This window comes from Oryctolagus cuniculus, chromosome 1 (assembly GCF_964237555.1).
Source record: "Oryctolagus cuniculus chromosome 1, mOryCun1.1, whole genome shotgun sequence".
Taxonomy (NCBI): domain Eukaryota; kingdom Metazoa; phylum Chordata; class Mammalia; order Lagomorpha; family Leporidae; genus Oryctolagus; species Oryctolagus cuniculus.
The window spans coordinates 92,000,192-92,027,344 of record NC_091432.1 but is presented as its reverse complement, the minus strand read 5'-3'; the positions used below and the strand labels follow the sequence as shown (position 1 = coordinate 92,027,344).

Here is a 27,153-nt window from a genome sequence, read left to right as displayed (position 1 = left end):
TATTCAGGTTAAAAATTTATCAAAGGGCGTGAGTGATTTATAAATATATTTTGGTGATCTAACATATGTAAAGGTACTTTAAAAGCAGTCTAGTTAAATTAGTACAGATAAATAGTTACAGCTCATTTTAAAAAATCCAACCTGTACGATTTCTTCCAGTTAAGTAGAAATAATTTCTCTGAAAACATTTTATAAGTAGTCTGATTATTTTAGTTTCTTCATAAAGATTCTTTTATAAGTGGGCTAATCTCTGGAAAGCTGTATCAATCTGTCTGGAGAAACTATGGAGGATATTTTCAAGTAAGGGCTAGGAGTGGAGCTGTTGACATAGAAAACATCTTCTGGAAACAATAGTGCTTGTCTATGTGAGACAAAAAAAAAAAGCTCCTCTCCCCATTGGTGTAGAAGCTGTTATATATTAAACTGTGTGAAAGTGTCTGGGTGCGTTGATAATACTTGTGTGTGTAATGCAATTCTGTCTCTCAAGGATTTGGGGTAGTCAGAAACCCTACTCTCAACCAGAGAAGAGGCTCTTGAGAAAGAATTGGCTTGCTGACAGATCTGTCAACCTCCACGGAAAGCAACGTTTGTGTCCAGGACTTGCTGAACTGTTGAACATGTCAGGATCATCTGTTATGAGAAAATCATACTTTCTTGCAAGCTCATAGATTTCCTTTTTTGCAGTCTCTTGTCCAGGAGACTCCAGGAGGTTGTTGCCATTTGGGACAGTGTGAAGAAATTTGGGAGTGTTTTCCCTCGGGTTCTCTGAGTCTTCTGGTTGCCATCTGGACAGGATTTCTTTGAGGGAGTCTGCCATAACCCCATCTTCATCACTGGCTGCATTCGGGACGTGGCTGCAGACCTTGAAGTGCTCCTGCATAAACCGATTCGTTCAGCAGGATATCATCTCCAGGATTAATGATCACTTCAAATGCCTTACAAAGCCGATCTTGGCTGCCAGATGTGGAACAGACATCCATTTATCGTTGATCGGTGGATAATGGATGGTGGGAGGACAATTTAACTTGTAACTGTTTTAGCCAAGAGAAAAGCTCTGGAATTCCAGCACTTTAACACTGAAGTACTTTCTTCATTATCTCTTCTCCCAGTTGGGTGGTGTTTCCATTTTCTACAGTGATAATAGCACTCTTATAGGGGAATGTATTTGGATTTGGATATACGGGAACCGAGGAGATGAGCAGTTTTGATGCTCTGCCCAATATATCAGCCGTGGTTCAGATGGGAGAAGGCTTTCTGGCTGGGCTCATGGCCGTGAGGTACCATGGGTAATTCATGTGTGTGACAGCCAAGCAGCGAGCTCTGGCTTCAGGTGTGAATAACTCTGTCCCGGGTCATTGCCCTTGGTGCACAAGATGTGGGGATGAGGGTTGGCTCAAGGCACCTACAACCCTGATGTAGTGCCTGAATCAATTCTAAGCCAGCATGACTTGCCCTTGCTGCTGAGAGTCACTGTAACACAGTGTCCCTGTCCATGAACTTTTGGAAGTGCTCTCATACTCAATTAAGTGGTGGTAGGACTGAAAGAAATTATGTCAAATTATTTTCAATAATATGATTTTTTCCAAAGTGAATGACTTACATCTACATGGTCAAAAACTTAGAATTTAAGAACCTGTAGGTGTTGTGGGAAATGGAGATTTTTCATTTCCATTCTCTTCAACTCTACTCCTAAGTCCCAAGATCAGCTACTTGTCTTTCCTGGGACAGGCAGCACTCAGATTTCCAGTGGCTTTGTATGGATAAATTTTGAGGCTATCTGGAAGTCTTTGCAAAGACAACTGGATAGGCTTCCCCAAACCTGGGCTTCCATGGACTGGCAGGCCTCATGCAAGCAGTGATGGGGTCTAGGGATGACAGCTGGGTAGGCAGAGGATGAGGAGGCTGCATCTCTGAATCCCAAGAGGCAGTTGACAATCTGTCCTTGCATTACTGGGTCATTGCAGAAGACACCGCTGCAGCTGGTCTCATTACCTATGAGATTCTAACACCCAATACCAGACCCGAGTCCTACTGAGAAAAATGACTGCCCATGAGTGGCCTCCCAACCAGAGATGGCAGATTTAGAGGAAACCTGTCAGAACCTGTGCCACTTAACTGGACTCCTGCAAAATTAAAATGACAGAGAATAAATAAGAAACAGAGTAAGATACAAATCTCTTGTAGTATTCTATTTATATTCCCTAGAAAATAAGGAATCTGATTATAAGGAATGCTCCATCTACAAAGAAACTAATTTCTCACCTATATGTCCTAGGAGAGCGTAGCCTCCATTAGAACAGGGATGATGTGTTCCTCATGTATTAAGCATAATACTGGCACAGAGTAGGTAGTAACTAGAAGCTACAGAGTGCATAAACAAAAGAATAGGCCACCTGTTTCTCTTGGCTACTTTCTCTTTCTCACTACTGTCTCCTATCTTCCTGTATTTCAAAACATCCACACCCCATACTAGTGGATAGCCTGTTCACCTGCTTATAGTGATCTTTTTTCCTCACAAAAGGATTCTAATACTTTAGAGCCACTGCTATATTTCATGACTCCTTAAACAAATTCTAAGAAACAATGATAAAATTTGTAGCAACTTCACATGTCAACCTGAGTGCCCCGAGGTTATCTTTCTTACAGAGGGGATTGGCAAACTTGGGAAATTTGTGACAAAGTTCCATTACAAACGAAAATTCTATGGCCAGAGGAACCTGAAAAGCCCAGAAGGAACCTATAAGAATTTTTAAAAGGTTTAGCTGTCATGTCTATCTTCTTAGCAGATAAGACATATAGACATTGAGCCATTCTTATGTTAGGGCGGAATGTAACCCAGTTTAATCAGATTGATAATCACATTTAAAATTATATAGAAAGTGAACATTGGGTTTCAAGGCAAAACTTTAATAAAATATTAAATATTAGCTTTTAAGAAAGATTTAAGAAACAAATAGAGATAGCGTCTTTGGCAATCAGAGCTTTGGGTATTCAAGTAGTGACACGCATCTGAGTATGTTAGACCCTTAAAATATTTTTATCTTTTTACCATGATTTTAGTCTTTCAGGGGACCTGGGTTTGCACTATTAGTTATTTTATTTGAGCACAGTTTTTATTAAAGGTCTTTTATGACCTATAATTTACAGGAGTCATTTCAGCTTGAGACTTAGATTCATCTAATATCTATTGGGTGTTTCTATTTATGTCAAAGATCTGTTTAGAATAAAAGTGAGAATAAGACAGACACTATTTACCTCCCTCCCAGAATGTACAACTTAGTAAGAATACGACACACAAAGTCACATAATGTGATATGGTTTGTGATGGTGAAGTATGAGGTTCTCTGAGAACACCATGGAAGAGTGGGGAAGATTGCCTAGAAAACGTGCTAATGAATTGAAGGTGAAGAGGATTTAGATGAAATAGAAATGAGATAGGAACACAAAGAAAGATAGTCCACACTAAAGTAGAGAGGAAAAGTAGTACGTTTGAGGAATGGGCCAGGAAGTTGGGCGGATGGACAACCACAGCCACCATAGGAAGTTATGGCAGTTATGCTCTTCGCACAACCACGGGAGGAGAGGGTGTGGATCCAGATGACCCGCTCCTCGTCGGATCTTTCCCCCTGGCAGGAGGCTGCATCTGCTTGGAGAAGAGGGTATCTTTTCCAAGGAGTACAGAGTTGTCTTTTGGGCTCACTGGGTCCTGTTAAGACTTTTAAGTCAGGGAAGAATATGAAGGGCCTAGAACATTTTGGACTCCAGTCCTGGGAGCACTGGGAACCTCTCTGGTACTTTAAGCCTGCGAATGACAGATCAGACATACATTTTACAAAGTTTACTAATGGTAAGTGGACAGGGGACAGGGAGAAGGTTGGAGGGAGGACAGAAGTTCAGAGGAGAGGTAAGAGGGGCCTGAACTAGGGAAGGGTGTGGAGAAGAGTGATTGTGGTGGCTCACTGAGGTTTGGGGTCTAAAGGAAGTGGAAGAAGTAAGGGCTATGCCTGCGATATAGTCTTGAGCAGCTGAGCTGACTGTGCTGTCTCAGAGCTGGGAAGCAAATTGAATGCGTAAACATTAATTTCAGTTTTGGATATGCTCAGATTTTTATTAGGTGGGGATGTGAGATAGCTGCTTACATTAAATAAATTGGAAACTCCAGAGCTGAGACATTATTTGGTGACAGCTGTATAACCATGAAGTAAACATGAAATAACAGAGGAGTGCCTAGAACTCTTATTGGTGAAATGAATGGAAAATATGAGGAGTCTTCAATGAGTTCATGGAAAATGTGTATTATGAAAGACTATGCATGGGTTTCAAAATGTTTTGCACTAAAATAAACTTTGCTTTAAGTTCATTTTTCCCACAAAGTTCTCAAGGTACCCTCATTTGGATTAGAGATAGAAAGGAAGAACACAGCATGAGAGATGACAAGATATGAGCTGAGGAAGACTTCTAGAACTCCTAGTTCCTATCCTTTGTTATTAGAAAAAGTATTTTATAAACATTATTCCTGGAATGTTCTCTCTGTGCATTGCTTTTTGGAGGTAGGTGTTCAAGGCCAAAGAAGAAGTTGGGGCTTCCTTGGAATCCAGGTATTTTCGGCATCCTTATTATTTAGAAGGGGAAAAAAAACCTCTAGGTAGCCTTTGTACTTAACATTCGCCCTTGCTTTCTTTCCCAGATCAATTGCTTCTGAAAATAGATGAGCACAGACTTGCATCCTTAAATACTTTCCGGTTAATAGTGATTGGGTACCTGCTGGCACAAGGGGGACCAGGTTTTCAAATCCCAATGGTCATGCAACAACCCACACTTTAAAGGGGCTTCCTCCACAGGCTTCAACTCAAACCCCAGCTTTGCCATTTTATTGGATTGAGGCTTTGGCAAACTACTCAATGTCTCTAACACTCTGTGTCCTCATTTGTAAATAAGATGGTTGGAAAGATTGAATATTAAATGTGTATAAGGTGTTTGGCACCCTTCCTGGCTTATGGCAAAGGTTTAGTGAATACCAGTTGTTATTAATCATGGAGCTGCTAAAGTTAATATTTAGTTTTTATAAATGGTTTAATCTAATCCTAAATCCATGGTGCCAGTACTTGGTTTGGAATTTCCCTTTTATTTTCTCAAGTTATTTTTTTAAATTAAAACTATTTTCTTTTTAATTGAATGCTTAACAATTTTTATCAGGCATTTATTATATATTAAAACTAGTGCTGAGGCATATTTTAGAATTCTGTATATAATTTATAAATCTAATTAAAACCTCCAAATACTCTTTGTATTATTACTGGAATTTTCTGGATAATTATGAATCTTAGAAAAATTAAGTGACTTGACCAAAATATCTGATGATTAGTGGCAGAGGTGTTATTCAATACCATTTTTTGATTTCCTTTCTCACTATACCAGTTGACTTTCCTATATTAGTGCAAAAGATAATTAAGGCTGGCGCCGTGGCTCACTAGGCTAATCCTCCGCCTTGGGGCGCCAGCACACCGGGTTCTAGTCCCGGTCGGGGCACCGGATTCTGTCCGGGTTGCCCCTCTTCCAGGCCAGCTCTCTGCTGTGGCCCGGGAGTGCAGTGGAGGATGGCCCAAGTGCTTGGGCCCTGCACTCCCATGGGAGACCAGGAGAAGCACCTGGCTCCTGGCTTCGGATCAGCGCAATGCGCCGGCCGCAGTGCGCTGGCCGCAACGGCCATTGGAGGGTGAACCAACGGCAAAAGGAAGACCTTTCTCTCTCTCTCTCTCTCTCACTGTCCACTCTGCCTGTCAAAAAATTTAAAAAAAAAAGATAATTAAGGAGACATATAGTTGTTTTGGGTAATAAAATAATGATTTGAGTAATGTAAAATAATCTAAGATTTTTTAAAAGATTTATTTATTTATTTGAAAGGCAGAAATATAGAGAGGAGAGAGAGACAGAGACAGAGAAAGAGAGGGAGACAGAGAGGTATCTTCCATCTGCTGGTTCACTCCCCAAATTTCTGCAACAACCAGGGCTGGGCCAGGCCAAAGCCAGGAGATAGGAACCAAGAGCTTCCCACATAGGTGCAGGGACCCAAGGACTTTGGGGATTTGCTGCTGCTTTCCCCAGGCCATTAATAAGGAGCTGCATTGGATGTGAGGTAGCTGGGACTTGATTTGGTGCCCATATGGGATGCCAGCACCACAGGTGGAGGCTTAACCTTCTACACCACAGAGCTTGCCCCGAAAGAATCTAAGTTATTTTGACATTGTATGGTTATAGGCTAAGTTACAAGTAGTCATATTTTGAAAACATGGTTTTTAAATGTGACTTTGGTTCTTTCAACTATATTACTTTATAAGAATGAAGTTTTATTCATTTCTGTTGCCCTTTTCTTATGGATATTCAGTTTTGTTCAGGTCTATCCTTGTTCCACAAAGCCATAAACTTTGCAGGTAGCTTACTGTGTCCCAGGTCCAGAGGTTTGCTTAACTGGTGGTCTAGGGTGGAAAGTCCCACTTTGTTTACTAGTGAATAGGAATGTAACCCAAGTCAGGCTTATGAGATTTGGTTCTCTAAGACCCAGGAAGGAAATAAAAAAAATGAATGCATCATGAAGAAAAGAGTGTTTAGAGAAAAAACTTGACAAAAATTGTAAATGGCAAGATAGAAAAATGTTTCTTTTTAAGGATACTTTTTTGAGGATATTTTAATTTAATCTTTTTAATAGAGAGAATCATTGGTGTCATTTGTAAATTAAAATATCATCGACATGTAAAATATGAATCTATTACAAAAAGTAATTCCACACTTTCCCATCAACTTGGAAGTTGTTCCCTATTTTTCTGCTTGGAGTGGGAGTTTGTCAAAAGACTGTTGTAAGTTCTTGCCTCCCCATCCTGTCTAGGCTGTTTTCTCAGCTTGTGAGTAAATCATGACCATTGCTTGGGCTCACAGGCAAAAGTGAATATCCTTTCATCTGGTGTCGACTGTCCTCTGGTCCAGACTGTAACATCAGGGAGGACTCTGTTAATGAGTCTCTAGCTTAGCCTGTTGTTGCTGAATGATTTTTTTCATGGCGTCCCTATTCTCAGCATTCAAGAAATCCATAACATTGACCTGTTAATAGCATCTTTGTGTGGCAGATGCCATGAGCACATTTCTTCCCCTTTCGGCACACTACATAGTATGCAGAGACAACTCTAACCAAGCAAAGTTGTAATAGGTGTAAATAAATAATTTACCATTTCCCTCATAGGACAAATGACTTCATGCTAATTTGGAACCTGGCAAACTTGGCTTGCTTGTTAGAAAATTTTAGAATAGTGTGTCCCCTTACTGCAATTCCTGCCCTATATCCTATGTTATATGGCAAAGTTCCAAATGAATAAATGCGTTGTGCTTCTCCTAACACTATTTTCTGGAAGACAGGAAACGTATGAGTGGCAGAGGCAGAAATTTAATGTTGCTTCTGCTGACTGATCCCTATTTTTCATTTATATATTCCTACCATCCCAGATTGAAATTGTGTTATTTCTACAAGTCTGTCTATATGAGGACCCAAGATATCACCTCTGAGGTTTCATGAGCCACTTTATTCCCTAGGATTCAAAGTTTCTCTATTTTTAGCAAGCACAGATAGACATGGGTATCTCTTGGTGCTGAGGATTCTGGACATCCTAGGATGCCTACATTAAACCCAATGTCTTTTCAATGTTAGTAGAATTATGTTATTTTCTGATTAATTTAACATCATTTCAAATATTGAAGGACTACTTGGTATTCAAAAGCATAGTAGTATAACTTGGACATCTTGCATTTATGTCTGTGAAAGCTTCGACTTTGGGTACAAAGTTATTTTCCAATATATACTTGTTGAGTCCCAGCTTTGTGCTGGGTACTGATGTAGGCACTGGAAATACACCCATGGAAGAGGAAAACCAATATCTCAAGTAGATTATTTTCATGGTAAAAAAGAAAGATAATGTGTAGTAACCTCATAAATGTGTTACATGTTATGTATGCTTCAGAGAAACCAAAAAACTGGAAGGTGGCAATTGTGGGGCAGGTGCTGTCAATTTTGACTGGCTTTCTGATAAGGGCATGTAGAAAATGGGGACCAAGAGTTGCATTAGACAGTTGAGAGACTGGATGACTGGAAAAACCATCTATATGCCAGACTGCTAATCAGGTACTATGCAGTCATTTACCCTGTCCCATGACCTGTCCCTGTGCCATACTAGTTATTTTGAAAATACTCCTTGTCCACAATGGCAAAGAATTTTGACAGAAATATTTCTGTCGAAGAACCCAGTGAGACAAGTGCTGCATTCTTCAAGTTACAAGGAGGAATGACCTGGAGGCGCCGTTACAAATGCAGCAAGGAGGGACAGGTGCTGGTCCTGTCTAATGGCCTGAGCCTCCAATCAGCCAATGTTCTAGGGAGAAGGTTGAGATAATGATCCTCAAGTGCCAAAGGGGAATCAAATGAGCAGCCTCACCACCTCCAGATTCAGTGAAATAAGTGTCGTTGAAGGGAAAGGGCAGCTTGAGTTGGTTATCTGCAAAACAGCGATGTCAGAAGACAGCCCAGATTTCAGTTAGACAAGAGTGGAGGGAATATCAGAGAAGTTCAGGATGAAGGACGTTTTACCGATGACAAGTAGAGAGCCTCAGAGGCTAAAGTGGAAGTTCAGAGAGAGGCCAGCTAGTGGTGAGCTAAGGGAGTGTATGGACCTACGTAGTGATCAAAGCCCAGGAAACAGGGGACTGTATTAGGCAGAGTTCAGTGGAGAGACACAATCAATAGGAAATTTATATAGGAATATGAATGGCAGCGAATTAAGGTAGTTGGTCCACATGACTGTGGCCCAGAGAAGTCCAAGGACAAGTTATCTGCAGGCTGGATACCCCAGGATTCTGGTAGCATGGCTCAGTGCAAATCCAAAGGCCTCAGGAGCAGGAAAGCTGGCTGAGAGTATAACTCTTACAAGGAGCCCGAGTGCTAGCCGAGGGGCTGCGGATGTAAGTTCAGCTGTGGAGCATGACTCAGCTCTCAGGGTGAGAGACAGATTGATTGACTTTCTGCATTTATTCTCTCTGGACCGTGGCCAATGAATGGTATCCACCTATATTGAGGGCAGGTCTTCCCCATCTAGGCCACTCCCACTCCTATGTTAATCTTGTTTGGAAAGGCCCCTGGCACACCCCGAAATAATGCTTTCCCATGTTTCTAGGTATTCCTTAGTGCGGTCAGTTTGCACCCAGAATGGACCATCACAAGGAACAAAGGCATGCTCAGTTAGGGCAGGGAGTGATGTGTCCTAAAGGCTACCCAGTGAGTGTGGGGAAGACAGCAAGAGGCAGCTTTCTGGGAATACGCAGCAGCGGAAGGACTATGTGATCTGTGTGATATGTGACTGTGGGTGCCCTCTGCCACGTGGTGGGCGTCTCATAACCAGATACTCAGATAAGTGCCCCAGCTCTGTTTCTATCACCCACCTAAGGTCAAAACACCTGAGCCAAAATGGAAAACTTCATGTAATTGTTCAAATGGTTTTGAAATATCCAAATGATTTCATTATTTGGACAAAACCTTTGTATGGCTGTCTGAAAGTTCAGCTTTTGGTTTGTTGAAGTTGCAATTTTCAAAGACCTTTGTTTATTTTGGCCAAAATTACAGAGACTCTCTAAATGTAAGGTCACCACTTTACAGAGGAAAGGCAGGTACTACATGAATGTAATTCCTGGGTGTGACTCACAGCCTGTGTGTGTGTGTGTGTGTGTGTGTGTGTGTGTTGTAGTTTTTCCAGATTGTATACACACACACACACCCATACACAAACACAAGTTGATAGTCAGGAACCAGATTTTCTGATCACATGAAATTTCACATCCAGGAGCTTTATTTAGATATCAGGTTCAAGAACATTTGGCAAATCTAAGAAAGGGAACCACAGAATAGACACCATTGGATTGTAAGTGGACACTGTGTCAAAGTGGACAGTGGCTTCTCTGGCTAATCAATCTCTGTACAAATGGGGAAACAAACAGCCACTGACACAAAACACATGCATGGCACGTGTGGGATCGGACCCAAGGCTTTGAGTCTTGAATTTTGTGTTTTCTGGACATCTGAAGCACAAAACACTCTGTAACTTTGTCAAATCAATGTCTTCTTTTCTTTACTCTGCACTTTTCATTAACTTATTGAAGACCACTAGGATGCATGGTTCAAAATTTTTTTGCATTAAAATAAACTAATCTGAGGAGGCAAGATGGCGGAATAGGAAGGGAGCACACTGATAGTCCGGGAAGAGACAGTTTAAAAAAAGTGGAGATACTGCAGGTTCAAGGAAGAGTAGGGGAGGAAACAGCAGAGGAAACTCTTCTGGAACGCGTGATTCACAATGGACCTGTGTGGAGAGCATGGCAGCCCACAGTTCGGGACACCGGCGGCAGACTCAACACACCAGTGCTGGAACGCGAGGTGAACCGAACCTCAATAGCCCGAGACACAGGCAGGCAAGCAGAGAGAGGAGACTAGAGGGAACGACCCCCAGGGGGGAAAGTTCACCAGGCTAACTGGAAGAGAGAGAGAGAGAAAAAAAAAAAAGGTGACTGGTACGGACACGGGTTTCTCTCTCTCTGCTCACCTCTCAAAGGCAAACAAGACAAAGAGCAGGCGCCATCTTGGACATATGTCATAAGCAGATCGACCTCAGGTCTGCACTGGCCCTGAGCCTAGCAGAAAAACCTGACTCTGGGCGGGGCGAATTAACAGGAGATTAGGACCTAGTAAATTTGTGGTGCTACTGAACTGAGACTGTGAAAAAAGAGACGGTGGGGGAGAGAACTCACGGAATTCACGTGAGCACTCTCCAGAGACGCTACAATTCCGTAACTTTGGCAACCCAGTGCGAGACTGAAGGAGAATCTGAGCCCACCCTGAGGGCAGAACAGATTCCCTGTGTGGTCCTTGGGAAAGAGCTTCTGATCTCTGGCTCCTGTGGGTATATCATTTGCCTGCTAACTACCTCCAACTTCATTCAGCTGTGCGGAATTACTTCCCTTTTAAATCAAAGAAAAGAAAGAAAGAAAGAGAGAGATCTACCACGCCTAACCTGGGAGTGTCACCTTTGGCACACCAAACAGAGCTCTCAGGCCACACCCATCTCAAGCCTCTAAGGCTCCATCAAAAACAGAAAGTCCACTTAATCTAGAGTCGTAGTATAACAAGAAAAAGCACCACAGTGAAGAAACCAAATATCTCCAATATGCCAAATAACAAACGCAAAAACCGAGGTAATAAAAACAATGACGCCCCCAAATGAAAAAGACACCCCAATTCAAGATTATGAAGATGATAAGTTAGAAGAAATGCAAGAAGCAGATCTCAAAAAATTGATAAGAACATTAAGAAGTTCTCAAAAACAAATTCTTGAACTACAGAAATCCTTAATGGACAAGATAGAAAATCTCTCTCGTGAAAATGAAATATTAAGGAGGAATCAAAATGAAACGAAACAACTAGTACAACAGGAAACTGTGATAGTGACTGAAGTGAAGAATTCAATAGATCAAATGAAAAACACAATAGAACGCCTTACAAACAGAATGGGTGAAGCAGAAGAGAGAATATCGGACTTAGAAGACAGAGAACAGGAAAGGATACAGTCAGACCAAAGAAAAGAAGAGGAAATTAGAAATCTAAAACATATTGTCAGGAATCTGCAGGATACTATTAAAAAACCCAACATTCGGGTTCTAGGAGTTCCTGAAGGCATGGAGAGGGAGAAAGGATTAGAAGGCCTTTTTAGTGAGATATTAGCAGAAAATTTCCCAGGTTTGGAGAAGGACATAGATATCCTAGTACAGGAAGCTCACAGAACCCCTAACAAACACGACCAAAAGAGATCCTCACCACGACACGTTGTAATTAAACTCTCCACAGTGAAACATAAAGAAAAGATCCTAAAATGTGCAAGAGAGAAACGTCAGATTACTCTCAGAGGATGTCCAATCAGACTCACAGCTGACTTCTCATCAGAAACCCTACAAGCTAGGAGGGAATGGCGAGATATAGCCCAGGTACTAAGAGAGAAAAACTGCCAGCCCAGAATATTATATCCTGCAAAGCTATCATTTGTGAATGAAGGTGAAATAAAGACTTTTCATAGCAAACAGAAATTGAAAGAATTTGTCACCACTCGTCCAGCCCTGCAAAAGATGCTTAAAGATGTGTTATACACAGAAACACAGAAACACGGTCATCAATATGAAAGAAGGTAAAGGAAGGAAACCTCACAGCAAAAGATCACATTGAATTCAAAGCATATATTAGAACTTATCTTTGGCAAATGGCAGGGCAAAGTTACCACTTATCATTAGTCACATTGAACGTTAATGGCTTGAACTGTCCAGTTAAAAGACACCGATTGGCTGATTGGGTTAAGGAACAAAACCCATCTATTGGCTGCTTACAAGAAACACATCTTTCCAACAAAGATGCATACAGACTGAAAGTGAAAGGCTGGAAAAAGATATACCATGCCAACAGAAATGAAAAAAGAGTGGGCGTAGCCATCTTAATATCGGACAACATAAACTTTACCACAAAAACTGTTAAGAGAGACAAAGAGGGACACTATATAATGATTAAGGGATCAATACAACAAGAGGATATAACAATTATCAATGTATATGCACCTAACTACAGGGCACCGGTTTATCTAAAAGATTTGATAAGGGACTTAAAGGGAGACTTAGACCCCAATACAATAGTACTGGGGGACTTCAATACTCCACTCTCAGAAATAGACAGATCAACAGGACAGAAGATCAACAAGGAGACAGTAGATTTAAACAACACTATAGCCCAAATGGATCTAACAGATATATACAGAACTTTCAATCTTACAGCTAAAGATTTTACATTCTTCTCAGCAGTACATGGAACCTTCTCTAGGATTGACCACATACTAGGCCATAAAGCAAGTCTCAGCAAATTCAAAAGAATTAGAATCATACCATGTAGCTTCTCAGACCATAAAGGAATGAAGTTGGAAATTAGCAACTCAGGAATCCCTAGAGCATACACAAACACATGGAGATTGAACAACATGCTCCTGAATGAAATGGGTCATAGAAGAAATTAAAAGAGAAATCAAAAATTTTCTGGAAGTAAATGAGGATAACAGCACAACATACCAAAACTTATGGGATGCAGCAAAAGCAGTGTTAAGAGGAAAGTTTATATCAATAGGTGCCTACATCAAGAAATTGGAAAGGTACCAAATAGATGAGCTTTCAACACATCTCAAGGATCTAGAAAAACTGCAGCAAATCAGACCCAAATCTAGTAGGAGAAGAGAAATAATTAAAATCAGAGAAGAAATCAACAGGATTGAATCCAAAAAAACATTACAAAAAATCAGCCAAACGAGGAGCTGGTTTTTTGAAAAAATAAACAAAATTGACACCCCATTGGCCCAACTAACTAAAAAAAGAAGAGAAAAGACCCAAATCAATAAAATCAGAGATGAAAAAGGAAATGTAACAACAGACACCACAGAAATAAAAAGAATCATCAGAAATTACTACAAGGACTTGTATGCCAGCAAACAGGGAAACCTATCAGAAATGGATAGATTCCTGGACACATGCAACCTACCAAAATTGAACCAGGAAGACATCGAAAACCTAAATAGACCCATAACTGAAACAGAAATTGAAACAGTAATAAAGGCCCTCCCAACAAAGAAAAGCCCAGGACCAGATGGAATCACTGCTGAATTCTACCAGACATTTAAAGAAGAACTGACTCCAATTCTTCTCAAACTATTCAGAACAATCGAGGAAGAGGGAATCCTCCCAAATTCTTTCTATGAAGCCAGCATCACCTTAATACCTAAGCTGGGAAATGATGCAGCATTGAAAGAGAATTACAGACCAATATCCCTGATGAACATAGATGCAAAAATCCTCAATAAAATTCTGGCCAATAGAATGCAACAACACATCAGAAAATCATCCACCCAGACCAAGTGGGATTTATCCCTGGTATGCAGGGATGGTTTAATGTGTGCAAGACAATCAATGTGATACACCACATTAACAGACTGCAAAAGAAAAACCATATGATTATCTCAATAGGCACCGAGAAAGCATTTGATAAAATACAACACCCGTTCATGATGAAAACTCTAAGCAAACTGGGTTTGGAAGGAACATTCCTCAATACAATCAAAGCAATCTATGAAAAACCCACAGCCAACATCCTATTGAATGGGGAAAAGTTGGAAGCATTTCCACTGAGATCTGGTACCAGACAGGGATGCCCACTCTCACCACTGCTATTCAATATAGTTCTGGAGGTTCTAGCCAGAGCTATTAGGCAAGAAAAAGAAATTAAAGGGATACAAATTGGGAAGGAAGAACTCAAATTATCCCTCTTTGCAGATGATATGATTCTTTATTTAGGGGACCCAAAGAACTCTACTAAGAGACTATTGGAACTCATAGAAGAGTTTGGCAAAGTAGCAGGGTATAAAATCAATGCACAAAAATCAACAGCCTTTGTATACACAGACAATGCCATGGCTGAGGAAGAACTTCTAAGATCAATCCCATTCACAATAGCTACAAAAACAATCAAATACCTTGGAATAAACTTAACCAAGGACGTTAAAGATCTCTATGATGAAAATTACAAAACCTTAAAGAAAGAAATAGAAGAGGATAACAAGAAATGGAAAAATCTTCCATGCTCATGGATTGGAAGAATCAATATCATCAAAATGTCCATTCTCCCAAAAGCAATTTAATATTCAATGCAAAACCAATCAAGATACCAAAGACCTTCTTCTCAGATCTAGAAAAAATGATGCTGAAATTGGAGACACAGGAGACCTCGAATAGCTAAAGAAATCTTGTACAACAAAAACGAAGGTGGGGGCATCACAATACCAGATTTCAGGACATACTACAGGGCAGTTGTAATCAAAACAGCATGGTACTGGTACAGAAACAGATGGATAGACCGATGGAACAGAATTGAAACACCAGAAATCAATCCAAACATCTACAGCCAACTCATATTTGATCAAGGGTCCAAAACCAATCCCTGGAGTAAGGACAGTCTATTCAATAAATGGTGCTGGGAAAATTGGATTTCCACGTGCAGAATCATGATGCAAGACCCCTACCTTTCAGCTTACACAAAAATTCACTCAACATGGATTAAAGACTTAAATCTATGACCTGACACCATCAAATTATTAGAGAGCATTGGAAAAACCCTGCAAGATATAGGTACCGGCAATGACTTCTTGGAAAACACCCCAGAAGCACAGGTAGTCAAAGCCAAAATTAACATTTGGGTTGCATCAAATTGAGAAGTTTCTGTACTGCAAAAGAAACAGTCAGGAAAGTGAAGAGACAACCGACAGAATGGGAAAATATATTTGCAAACTATGCAACTGATAAAGTGTTGATAACCAGAATCTACAAAGAAATCAAGAAACTCCACAACATCAAAATAAACAACCCACTTAAGAGATGGACCAAGAACCTCAATAGACATTTTTCAAAAGAGGAAATCCAAATGGCCAACAGACACATGAAAAAATGTTCAAGATCACTAGCAATCAGGGAAATGCACATCAAAACCACAATGAGGTTCCACCTCACCCCAGTTAGCATGGCTCACTTTCAGAAATCTACCAACAACAGATGCTGGCGAGGATGTGGGGAAAAAGGGACACTAACCCTCTGTTGGTGGGAACGCAAACTGGTTAAGCCACTATGGAAGTCAGTCTGGAGATTCCCCAGAAACCTGAATATAACCCTACCATTCAACCCAGCCATCCCACTCCTTGGAATTTACCCAAAGGAAATTAAATTGGCAAACAAAAAAGCAGTCTGCACATTAATGTTTATTGCAGCTCAATTCACAATAGCTAAGACCTGGAACCAACCCAAATGCCCATCAACAGTAGACTGGATAAAGAAATTATGGGACATGTACTCTATAGAATACTATACAGCAGTCAAAAAAAACGAAACCCAGTCATTTGCAACAAGATGGAGGAATCTGGAACACATCATGCTGAGTGAATTAAGCCAGTCCCAAAGGGACAAATATCATATGTTCTCCCTGAGTGGCGACAACTAACTGAGCACCAAAGGGGAAACTTGTTGAAATGAAATGGACACTATGAGAAACAGTGACTTGATCAGCTCTGTCCTGACGGTTGATGTACAATGTAATACTTTATCCATTTTAGTATTTTTTTTGTTCTAGTAACATTGGTTGAACTCTGTAATTAACACACAATTATTCTTAGGTGTTTAAATTTTAACTGAAAAGTGATCCCTGTTAGGAATTTGGAAAACATTATGTTGAATGAAATAAGCCAATCCCAAAGGGACAAACACCACTTGTTCTCCTTGATAGGTAACAACTAACTGAGCACCAAAAAGGAAACCTGTTAAAGTGAAATGAACACTATGAGAAACGGTGACTTGATCAGCCCTCACCCTGACTGTTGATGAGCAGCTTAATATGTTATCCCTCTTCGTATTTTTTTTTGTTTGTTCTACTTAATACTTTTGGTTGAATACTGTAATCAATACACAATTCTTCTTAAGTGCTGAAACTTAACTGAAAAGTGATTGCTGTTAAATATAAGAGTGGGAATAAGAGAGGGAAGAGATGTGCAATTCGGGACATGCTCAAGCTGACTTACCTCAAACAGTAGAGTTAGAAACATACCAGGGGATTCCAATTCAATCCCATCCAGGTGGCATGTACCAATGCCATCTCACTAGTCCCAGTGATCAATTTCTGTTCACAATTGATCATAATGATAGGACTAAGAACCAAAGGGATCACATAAACAAGAATAGTGTCTGCAAATACTAGCTGATAGAATCAAAAAGGGAGAGTGATCCAACATGGGAAGTGAGATACACAGCAGACCCATAGAATGGCAAAGTCCTAACGGCACTCTGGCTTCATAATCAGCCCTTAAGGCATGCGGATCTGGCTGAAATGCCCATGAGAGTATTTCAGGCATGGAAAGCCAAGATACTCTGGGGGAAAAAAAACCTAAATGAAAGATCTCTGCGAGTGAGATCCCAGTGGAAAGAATGGGTCATCAAAGAAGGAGGTACCTTTCTCTGAAGGGAGGAGAGAACTTCCACTTTGACCATGGCCTTGTCTAAAAATGATCAGAGTCGGTGAACTCAAAAGGCCTCCATAGCCTTGGCAACTCATGACAAGAGCCTAGGGTGATTACTGACGCCATAAACAAGAGTGTCAATTTGTTAAGTCAACAACAGGAGTCACTGTGCACTTACTCCTCATGTAGGATCTTTGTCCTTAGTGTGCTGTACATTGAGATATAATGCTATGACTAGTACTCAAACAGTATTTTTCACTTTATGTTTCTGTGTGGGAGCAAACTGTTGAAATCTTTACTTAATGTATGCTAAACTGATCTTCTGTATATAAAGAGAATCGAAAATGAAAAAAAAAATAAAATAAACTAATCTTTCTTCAATGTCCTTGAGAATTTTTAAGCTTCCTTATAATGCCCATATGAATTGAATCTACTTTTGCTGCCACAGGAGAATAAAACCATTAAGATTGAAAAGCTTAACATCAGGGTGCTCAATGAGTCTGTCAATATAATGGGGTCTGCCGGAATGGGGGAAGGGGGTGGAGGGGGGCTGCTGGCTGGGCTCAGGCCACTTGCCCTGGGACCTGGCTGTGGATGGTAGCTGCCTGGAGACAAGGGGACCTGCGCGTCTTCCCTTGTGGTGTAACCAGGATGAGGAAACTCTGACCCTGCCAGTTCCTGTGCCGTGCAGCCAGCTGCAGTCGTGGAGAGGATTTGATCCCCCTCCAGTACCAGCTGGGCTTCACCACACACGACTCTAGCTGTTTGCTCCGGAGAATAAGAAAGGTTGTCAACTAAGAGGTCCTGAGCCGTCCAGTGAGACAGACAATGTCACCAGCCCCACCATCAATCGAAGTCCTTCAGGTTAATGATAAATGTCTCAAATTCATGGGAAGGTGCAAGAGTGTAGTCACTCTGATCAGCTGCAAGGAAAGGAAGACAGCATCAGTGAAGGAAGTCATCTAACTGAAAGGGAAAATATAGACCATCTCATCCCTTGTACGACGGATTCTGACTCATCAACAGCCGGGAAAGCACTAGAAACATAGTTGTGGTTCAGCGGCCACTGAACAAGAGTCTCTCGACGTTTCTCAGGTGCTATTTGGGAACATCTCAGCAACCTGAGTCAAAAATGGAACCTGAAATTTTAAAAGAAGTAAGTGCTGCTTACTCAGCTGAGGAAAAAGATGCTGTGACAGAATCGGTAATAAATGAAGAGAAAGAATTCCGTGGAGCTCATGCGTCTTCACTACTGACCACAGCTACTGATCACAATATTCCAGATTTTGACAGTGTAAAAGAAACTAATTTGCAGGATGGTAGTGTGTGGAAAAGATTATGTGACTCACTGTGCATTCAGTTTTCAGAATTCCTTGCTCTATGTCTTGGATGAATTATATACAATTTGGGGATTTGAATGCTTAAAGAATTCTGGTGATCTTTTAGAAGTTTTTGTTCATATTTAAAAACCAAAGATATTCAACAAAATATAAAATTAAAATTTTAACTCTGATGGGGAAATTGGATTTTTTTTTTGCATCTGGAGTTTGTTTCCTTAATTATGGAGAAAAATTATATGATTTGTATGATAGATGTGTATTTTTTAAAGATTTTTTTTTTATTTGAAAGAGTTACAGAGAGAGGTAGAGCCAGAGAAAGAGAGAGAGAGAGAGAGGAGAGAGAGAGAGGCCTTCCATCTGCTGGTTCACTCCCCAAATGCTTACAATGGCTGGAGCTGGGCTGATCCAAAGCCAGGAGCCAAGAGCTTCTTCTGGGTCTCCCACGTTGGTGCAGGGGCCCAAGGACTTGGGCCATCTTCCACTGTTTTCCCAGCCAATAGCAGAGAGCTGGATTGGAAGTGGAGTATCCAGGAGTCAAATATATATATATACACATATATATACATATATATATATTTACCTCTGTGTTGAATTTTGCTTTAGTTTTCCATTATTTTTAAAAAGTTTCAAAATACTCACTAGCTTGTCACATGTAGTAGTTCTCAAGAATGCAATTATCTAGAAATATTACTATCTTTGCGGGGGGTAGAATCTCTAATTATTTTTAAGTCTCACAAGGATTTTTTCATGCTTGGAATAGAGCTGCTTTTTTCTTCACTTGAATGAGCAACAGAAAAAGAGACCTTCTATGCACAACGGCCCCAACAGCAGGTCTCAGGTGGACCTGGCCAGAGCCAGGAGCTGAGAACTCCATCCTGGCCTCCCACGTGGGTTGCAGGGGGTTCCTCTGCTGCCTTCCCTGGCACATTACCGGGAAGATGGGTGGGCAGCAGGGCTGCATGGACTGGAACCAGCACTCCACTGTGGGGCATTCGCCTAGCAAGCAGCGGCGTTAACTCACTGTGCCACAGTGCTGGCCCTTTAGAGCGGAAAGAACTTCACTAATCAATATGAACAATGTAACAATTAGAAATACATTGAATGAAATTCAGGTTTTTGTGCCTCAGTTATATTTTACTATTCCCATCCATCTGCTACAAAAACTGAGTTTTACTATTCTCATTTATCTGTCACAAACCATATATGGTTAAGTAATAAAAACTGGATTTTTAAAAATTTCTTGGAAGTTACTACTGAAGTATTAAAATCTGTCTTGATTGACTTATTAAAATAAGAGCATTTTCTAATAATGAAAAACAGCATGCGGTCTGTTACCTCTCAGCTAGTTCTCCTCTGAGCACTGGAATAAGAGCTCATAGAGGAACAAGTTGGCAATTGCTCAGTTAATACCAGGTTTCTTTCCTCCTTAGTGTCCTCAAGTATAAAACGAAAGAGTAGGAGTAGATAATCCTCTAGGCTTCTTTTAACCCTAGCTGTAGATAACTCTATGAAAATCTTAGGAATCTAGAAAAGTTCTAAGTTTTCTGAATGACGGATCAATAAGCATTCTGAAACATTTTACTGAAAATCAGTCTTTAGCTGCAGCTTGTGGAAAAAACAATTGTCAAACTGTTGGGCACATTGGTTGGAGTTTTGTTAACACAGAGGAATGAACACTAGTTCGTACGTACCTCAGGAATAAGAAATAACACATCCTTTGTGGGTTTAACTTTTTAAGTTTTATTTCCACAAAGGAGACAAAAGCCGTTTACTTATTCTGCAATTACAGTAGGTGGAAAGCTATCAATAAAATCCCATGCTTTCCCCAGTGGTTATGCAATCCTAATAATTAAATCTACACATCTGCTAAATAACAGCAGATTCAAAGTCTAGCAATTTACATGGAAGAAAACAGATGTCATTCTGCTATAATCTCTTCACTTTCACCATGAGCGCTGTGAATGCTGCGCACCCCGCAGTGATTAATCTATCAAAATACTCTACTCCATTTACTCCGTTTTATTACATCCTGTGTCACAGGAGATGGAGCAGCTGTTTCTGGGTAGCGAGCAAAGAACTTGTACCAAATAAAGCCTTCTCTGACTAGGTGCAGCAAACCAATGTTCCTCAATTATTAGAAAAGAGAGATCAAGTGTCTACAATGGGGTGATTTTCAGACTCCAGTGGAACTGTCAAAATCCACAGCAAAACTGGAAAATGACCTGAAACTTTCGCTGAATAGATGGACTCTCCCTTCACAGAAAAATGCTTTGCAATTCTACTCCTTCCTTCTGAGTGGAAAACTCAAGTTCATTTCCCTTTTTAAACACAGCAGGTTCTTTCTAATTAAGTTGCTATTAAGTAAAACTCCACTTGCAGGGGGGAAATGTAACATGTAAGATAATCCCAAATCTGGGATTTATCTTCAGAAGTTTATATGGAAAAAAAGTAGAGTTTATCATTTTAGGGAACTTTATTTAGTTCTGAAAATTGTTATCAAAGAAAACATTGAAAAATTGCTGGCAAGTTACCAAATAGATTTTTATTGATGCAAATGAGATCTAGAAGGGAAAGAATGTGAAGAAACTAAAATATATATATAGAGGGGTCTTCCATGTGCTGGTTCAGTTCCTACATGGCCACGAAGGCTGGAGCTGAGCCAATCTTAAGCCAGGAGTCTAGAGCTTCTTCCAGGTCTCCCATGTGAGTGTCTCCTTGACAACCTCAATTCAAATTTAGCGTTGCCAAACATGAGTAGCTCATTATTTCTCTGCTTCCCCAAACCTGCTGTACCTATGGCCTTCTTTTTTTTTTTAAGATTTATGTATTTATTTGAGAGTCAGAGTTACACACGGAGAGAGAAGGAGAGGCAGAGACAGAGAGAGGTCTTCCATCTGTTGGTTCACTCCCCATTTGGCCTCAACAGCCAGAGCTGCGCCAATCTGAAGCCAGGAGCCAGGAGCCAGAAGCCAGGAGCTTCTTCTGGGTCTCCCAAGTGGATGCAGGGACCCAAGGACTTGGGTCATCTTCTACTACTTTCCCAGGCCATAGCAGAGAGCTTGATTGGAAGTGGAGCAGCCAGAAAGTGAACCGGCACACATATGGGATGCTGACACTGCAGGCAGCAGCTTTACCAGCTATGCCATAGCACTGGCCCCAACATATGGCATTGTTCACCTCAGCCGATGGACAATTATTTCAGCTGTGTAGTTGCTCAGAATAAAGACCTTGCAGTCATCTTGATGCTGCTCTTTACATTGGACTTCAACTTTAAGCCATCAGGAAATGTCTTTGGCCCTCATTTTCCACCACCTCCAGTGCTAACATTCTGATGTGAACGACCATGATCCATAGCCTCAAATACTACAAAAGCCCAACTTCCCTGCTTCTACATTTGCCTCCCTAAAGATTATTCATCACGAGGCAACCAGAAGAATGCTTTGAAGGTATAAGTCATATCATACTACTCCTTTTCTTAGAACTGGTCAATAGCTTCTTATCTTATCCAGGGAAAATGCCAGGTTCTCACTATGACCTACTAGGCCCTCTAATACAATGTTAACCTTATCTCCAGTATTCTCTTACTAACTGACATCTTTGCTGTTCCTGAAACTGATGTGACTGCATTAGCTGTTCCATCTACATGAAACATATTCACTGCAGGGATCCTCATGACTTTTACTCTTACCTTTTTCAAGTATTTGCTTAAGTTACTTTTTAGTGAGATATCTCCTGACCATTATACTTAAAAGTAACATGCCAACACTCTCTCTGACTCTCCACATCTTCCTGTCTACTTATTATAATATATAACATCTATCATTTCCTATCTTGTATGATTTACTATGGTTTCCATTTTTGGTTTATTGTAAACTCTAAAATAATATTTCTCTTTTACTTTTTAGTTCCTTGTTATATCCTAGCACCTAAAACATTGCTTGACACTTGGCAGTTGCTCAATAAATATTTGTTACATTAAAGAATGAACGAACACTCCCAATTTTGTTAATACAACACATTACTGCATTAAATAATTATTGAATCAGAATCAGCCCTTAAAGCATTCAGATCTGGCTAAAAAGCCCATGAGAGTTTTGCAGGCACGGAAAGCCAAGACACTGTGGTAAAAAAAATGACTTAAATGAAAGATCTCTGTGAGTAAGATCCCAGTGGAAAGAACGGGCCATCAGAGAAGGAGGTACCTTTCTCTGAAGGGAGGAGAGAACTTCCACTTTGACTATGACCTTGTCTAAATAAGATCGGAGTTGGTGAACTCAAAAGGCTTCCATTGCCTTGGCAGCTCATGACAAGAGCCTTGGGTGATTACTGACATCATAAATAAGAGTGTCAATTGTTAAATCAACAACGGGAGTCACTACTCCCCATGTAGGATCTCTGTCCTTAATGTGTTGTACTATGCAAATTAATGGTAAAACTACTACCCAAACAGCACTCTATACTTTGTGTGTCTGTGTGGGTGCAGTCTGTTGAAATCTTTACTTAGTATGTACTAACTTGATCTTCTGTCTATAAAGATAATTGAAAATGAATCTTGATGTGAATGGGATGGGAGAGGGAGTAGGAGATGGGATGGTTGTGGGTGTGAGGGAGGTTATGGGGGGAAAAGCCGCTATAATTCAAAAGTTGTACTTTTGAAATTTATATTTATTAAATAAAAGTTGAAAAAAGTATTGAATTAAGATAGTCTCCATAAAATAAAAAGTTTGAAAGTAATTTAACTGGATGCTTAACTAATATACTTTTTAAAGAAAACAAGTGTAGTTTATTACCATCATAACATAAGAAAAGGCTGTATTCTTGTAGAAGGTGTATAATTTGTGAAAACAACATTTAAACTATATACTAGATAATATGGCATCTTTCATTAAGTTGATCAGAACAGATGGCACTTTGAAGTGTTTACAATGTGTTAAATGACCTCCAGCTTTACATATAATACCGTGTTAACACTTAAAAACAGCCATGAAGATAGCATTATCATTATTTTTATCCCTTTTTTCCGGATGAGGAAAGTTATGAATAGAGAGGCCAAGTGATTTTCTCAATGTTGCACAGCTATTGAGCTTCAGAACTGGAATTCAAGGGCAGGTGGCATGTTCTGAGTAAACAACCATATGGAGTCACACAGCCACTCAATGTCTGCTTTTATTCAAAATCCTTGTTCAGTGGCCGAAGATTTCCTCTCAACAGATGTGTCAGAAGTAGTTGGCCTTTATACTTTGCTGATACTCCATGTTGCTCTATGGTTAAGACTTAGCTCTGTAATTGCTAAGTATTTATCTCTATTTCATACATTTTTGACAGCTAGAGGCTAATCAAGTGCATGCCCTGAGAAAAATTTTTATATGTATATGTTATAGGCCTATTGGGTTCTTTCATCTTGGTCCATTTTCTTTTTTTTCTCCAGATATAACAGCTTGGCCTCAAACCAGCTTTCAAGGAGACCCAGATGGTGAATAATAATTTTAATAGATCCATTGTTCAGTTTTAAAAAGATATCAGTCTGGTCATTAATGAAAGCCAGGAAATTGCTTTACTATAGTGAAGTACTGTCAAAAGACCATTTATAAATTGTAAGGATATTACTTTTTCAATTAAATTTAAATATGATAATGAATGAAGAGAAAGGTGTACCAACTCATATTCAGAGGAACTTGTATAAACATAAAGGTGAGGAAAAAATGAAAATCATCAAAGTACTTATAATTTCTACGAGCAGGTACCTCATGAGCTCAGTTGAAGGGGTCAGTGCTAAATGAGTGCCGTTATATTTTAACCCAGTTTTCCTGGGTTACTTTTAATCTTTTGACTTATATTGTGGAGGTGTGTTATCTCCTAGAGACAAAATCTTTTATGGAGTTCAAATCCTGATTGAGGTCATCAGTGATTATGGGAGGACGCATAAATCATATTCCCTGTATTCTGGGTTAAGATTGGGATTTCAAGAGCCCATTAATAATGGTTACACTTTACTGTTCTCTATAGTTGGAAAGAAGCAAGGTTAGACTGCCCTGAAGTAGACAGAAAATGAAAGTTCACGCACTGACTTTCTGATAACCTGGAGAAAGTTACCTGGAAAATTATGATCAAAGTGGTAAAAATAGCCAACAATTTACTTTAAAAGCTGTAAGCTCCTTTTAGCTTTCAGCTTGAAACTGTGACAATGTTTTGAGCTTTGGAAATATATTTTGTAACTTGAAGTTATTTTTACAAGTGTAAGTTATACTATGAGATATGACAGGAAATTTGATGTCTCTTATCGAAGCATTAATAAATGTAAACATTTGTATGCAGTTCTTGTTTTCACAGGGTGTCCAGTGCTTTCTGCAAAATGGGGATCTTAGTGAATCCTAGAACATGAGCTCATAGATAAAACTAGAGCCTAGGGGGTGTTAGATATCCACTGTACAGTAAATAATGTTGTTGCCTACCCGGTATTTATTCCCCTTCTCCTCTTTTCCTAATGGAACGTTGGGGCGAGAAACCACCTACTCTTCTAGTTCAGGGAAAGCTACCCCTACTGTAGGGGAGATGGATTCTGATTGGTCTAAGCTATTTAATGTAATGAACTATCTTTGAAGACTGCTATTGAATCAGAAGTTGAAACATGACATTTTAAACAGATTGTAAGAAAGGACATATATTCCACAAGTGTGGGTGGGGTTTTTCTTTCTGTTTCCTGTTCAATATGAACAAGTGAGTGTGGAATTCTCATGGCCAAAGATAACTTGAAATCATGAGATCACTTATAGGTTGGAGCTGATACTGAGGAAAGCTGGGTGGAGAGAAACCAGAAACTCAGTCCTTGATAACAAAGTTGCACTGTCTCAGTGACCCACACTCAGAGCACCATACCATTGGGCTTCTAGTACTGGTAGATCATCCACAAACTAACTGGTTAAATCAGTTTGAGATTATACTTCACACTATTTGCACTTTGTGTTAGCTTGACCTGTAACCAAATATTATAGTCTGGTATGAAACCATGAGAATTTATTTCTGACAGTTCTGGAGGCTTGAAAAAGTACAAGATGAAAGTGCTGGCAGATTTGGGTTCTTGGTGAGAAGCCTCTTTCCTGGTCTATAGCTGTCTGTCCTCTTGCGATGCCCTCACATGATAGAGAGAGAAAGCTTTGATGTCTCTTTCTCTTATAAGAACACTAATTCTAGCACACCCATTTATCTAAAATGAATTACCTCCCAGATACCCCACCTAATAGTATCACATTGGGGTGAAGACTTCCACACGGGAATTTTGGAAGCACACATTCAGTCTGTAACATTCTACCTGGAGTGCTACAAAATTCATGTACTTCTCACGTCTAAAATACATTCTTTTCATGCAAATGTTCTTGTTTCAGTGTCAGCTCTGAAGTCTAAAGAACCAAGTCTCATCTAAATTAAATATGAGTGAAATTTGAGGTATGATTCATGCCAAAGGAAAAATCCTCTCTTGTAGTGAACCTGTAAAATTAGAAATCTCCTTGCAAAATGCAGTTGTGGGGCAGGCATAGGATGGATGTTCCCCTCCAAAAGGAAGAAATTTGAAGGAAGAAGGTGGTGATGTATCCTAAGCAAGTCCAAAACCTAGCAATACAGATACAGCTAGGTCTTTTTTGAAATGATTTGTTTATTTGAAAGGCAGTTAGAGGGAGTGAGATCAAGAGTGAGAAAGAAAAAGAGAAACATCTTCCATCTGTTGGTTTACTCTCCAAATGGTTGCAATGTCCTGGGTTGGTCTGGACCAAGTCAAAGACGTGAGCCCAGAATACCATTTGGGTCTCCAATGTGGGTGACAAGGACCCAAGCAGTTTGGTCATCTGCAGCTGCCTTCCCAAGCACATTAGCAGGGAGCTGGATTAGAAGCAGAGCAGCTGGGATTCAAATCAGCACTCTGATATAGGATTCCAGTGTTGTAGGTGGTGGCTTAATTTGATGTGCTGTAATGACAGCCCCACTATTAGATTTTAAGGCTCCCGTACAGTGTTGTTTATTTCTGTGCTTTGCTTTCTGTACCCACTGGGCAAGCAGTCATGCATCCATGGCTTCACTGGGTGCTGGTGGCTTCCTCATACTCTGCTTGGCATAGCTAGAACAATCAAAGCTCCAGGGCACCCTGACTTCACAGTTCTGGGTGCTTGCCATCTTGTCTGTTGAAACTGTGGCAAGGGCTGTGCTCTTTGAAACCAAGGAGGGAGCCCTAATGATCTCAAAATCACCTTCAGGTCATTTCTCCCTTGTCTGAGAGAATAGTGCATGCTTGCATTCATACACCTTTGATCCAGTACTATGGGCTCTAAGATATCCTTCATTTCATCCCATCATTGACCCCTTTAGTTTAAACTGGCAGTGTTTCCACGTAGGTGATTGGTTATGTTTGTGGTTCACACTCCCACTTAGTATCCTTATCAGATTGCTGTTTAGCTGCATTCTTTGTATTCTTTTTATTATGGATAGGGAGAGACTTTCCCAAATCTTTGAATTCTGGTTCCTTGTTTGCTTAACAATTTCTTCTTCAATTCATTTCCCTCTTATCAGATTTTATAATAAGCCATCAGGAGGAATCAAGCCATCCCTTCAACATGTTGCTTAGAAATGTCTAGCTCAATATCTAGTTTCATTTCTCACAAGTT

At 40.1% G+C, this 27,153-nt stretch overlaps 1 pseudogene; it reads left to right on the top strand.

The window, feature by feature from the left end:
• Nucleotides 1-1,194: 1,194 nt before the first annotated feature.
• Nucleotides 1,195-18,625, top strand: LOC103350694 (protein kintoun-like; annotated as a pseudogene).
• Nucleotides 18,626-27,153: the final 8,528 nt, after the last annotated feature.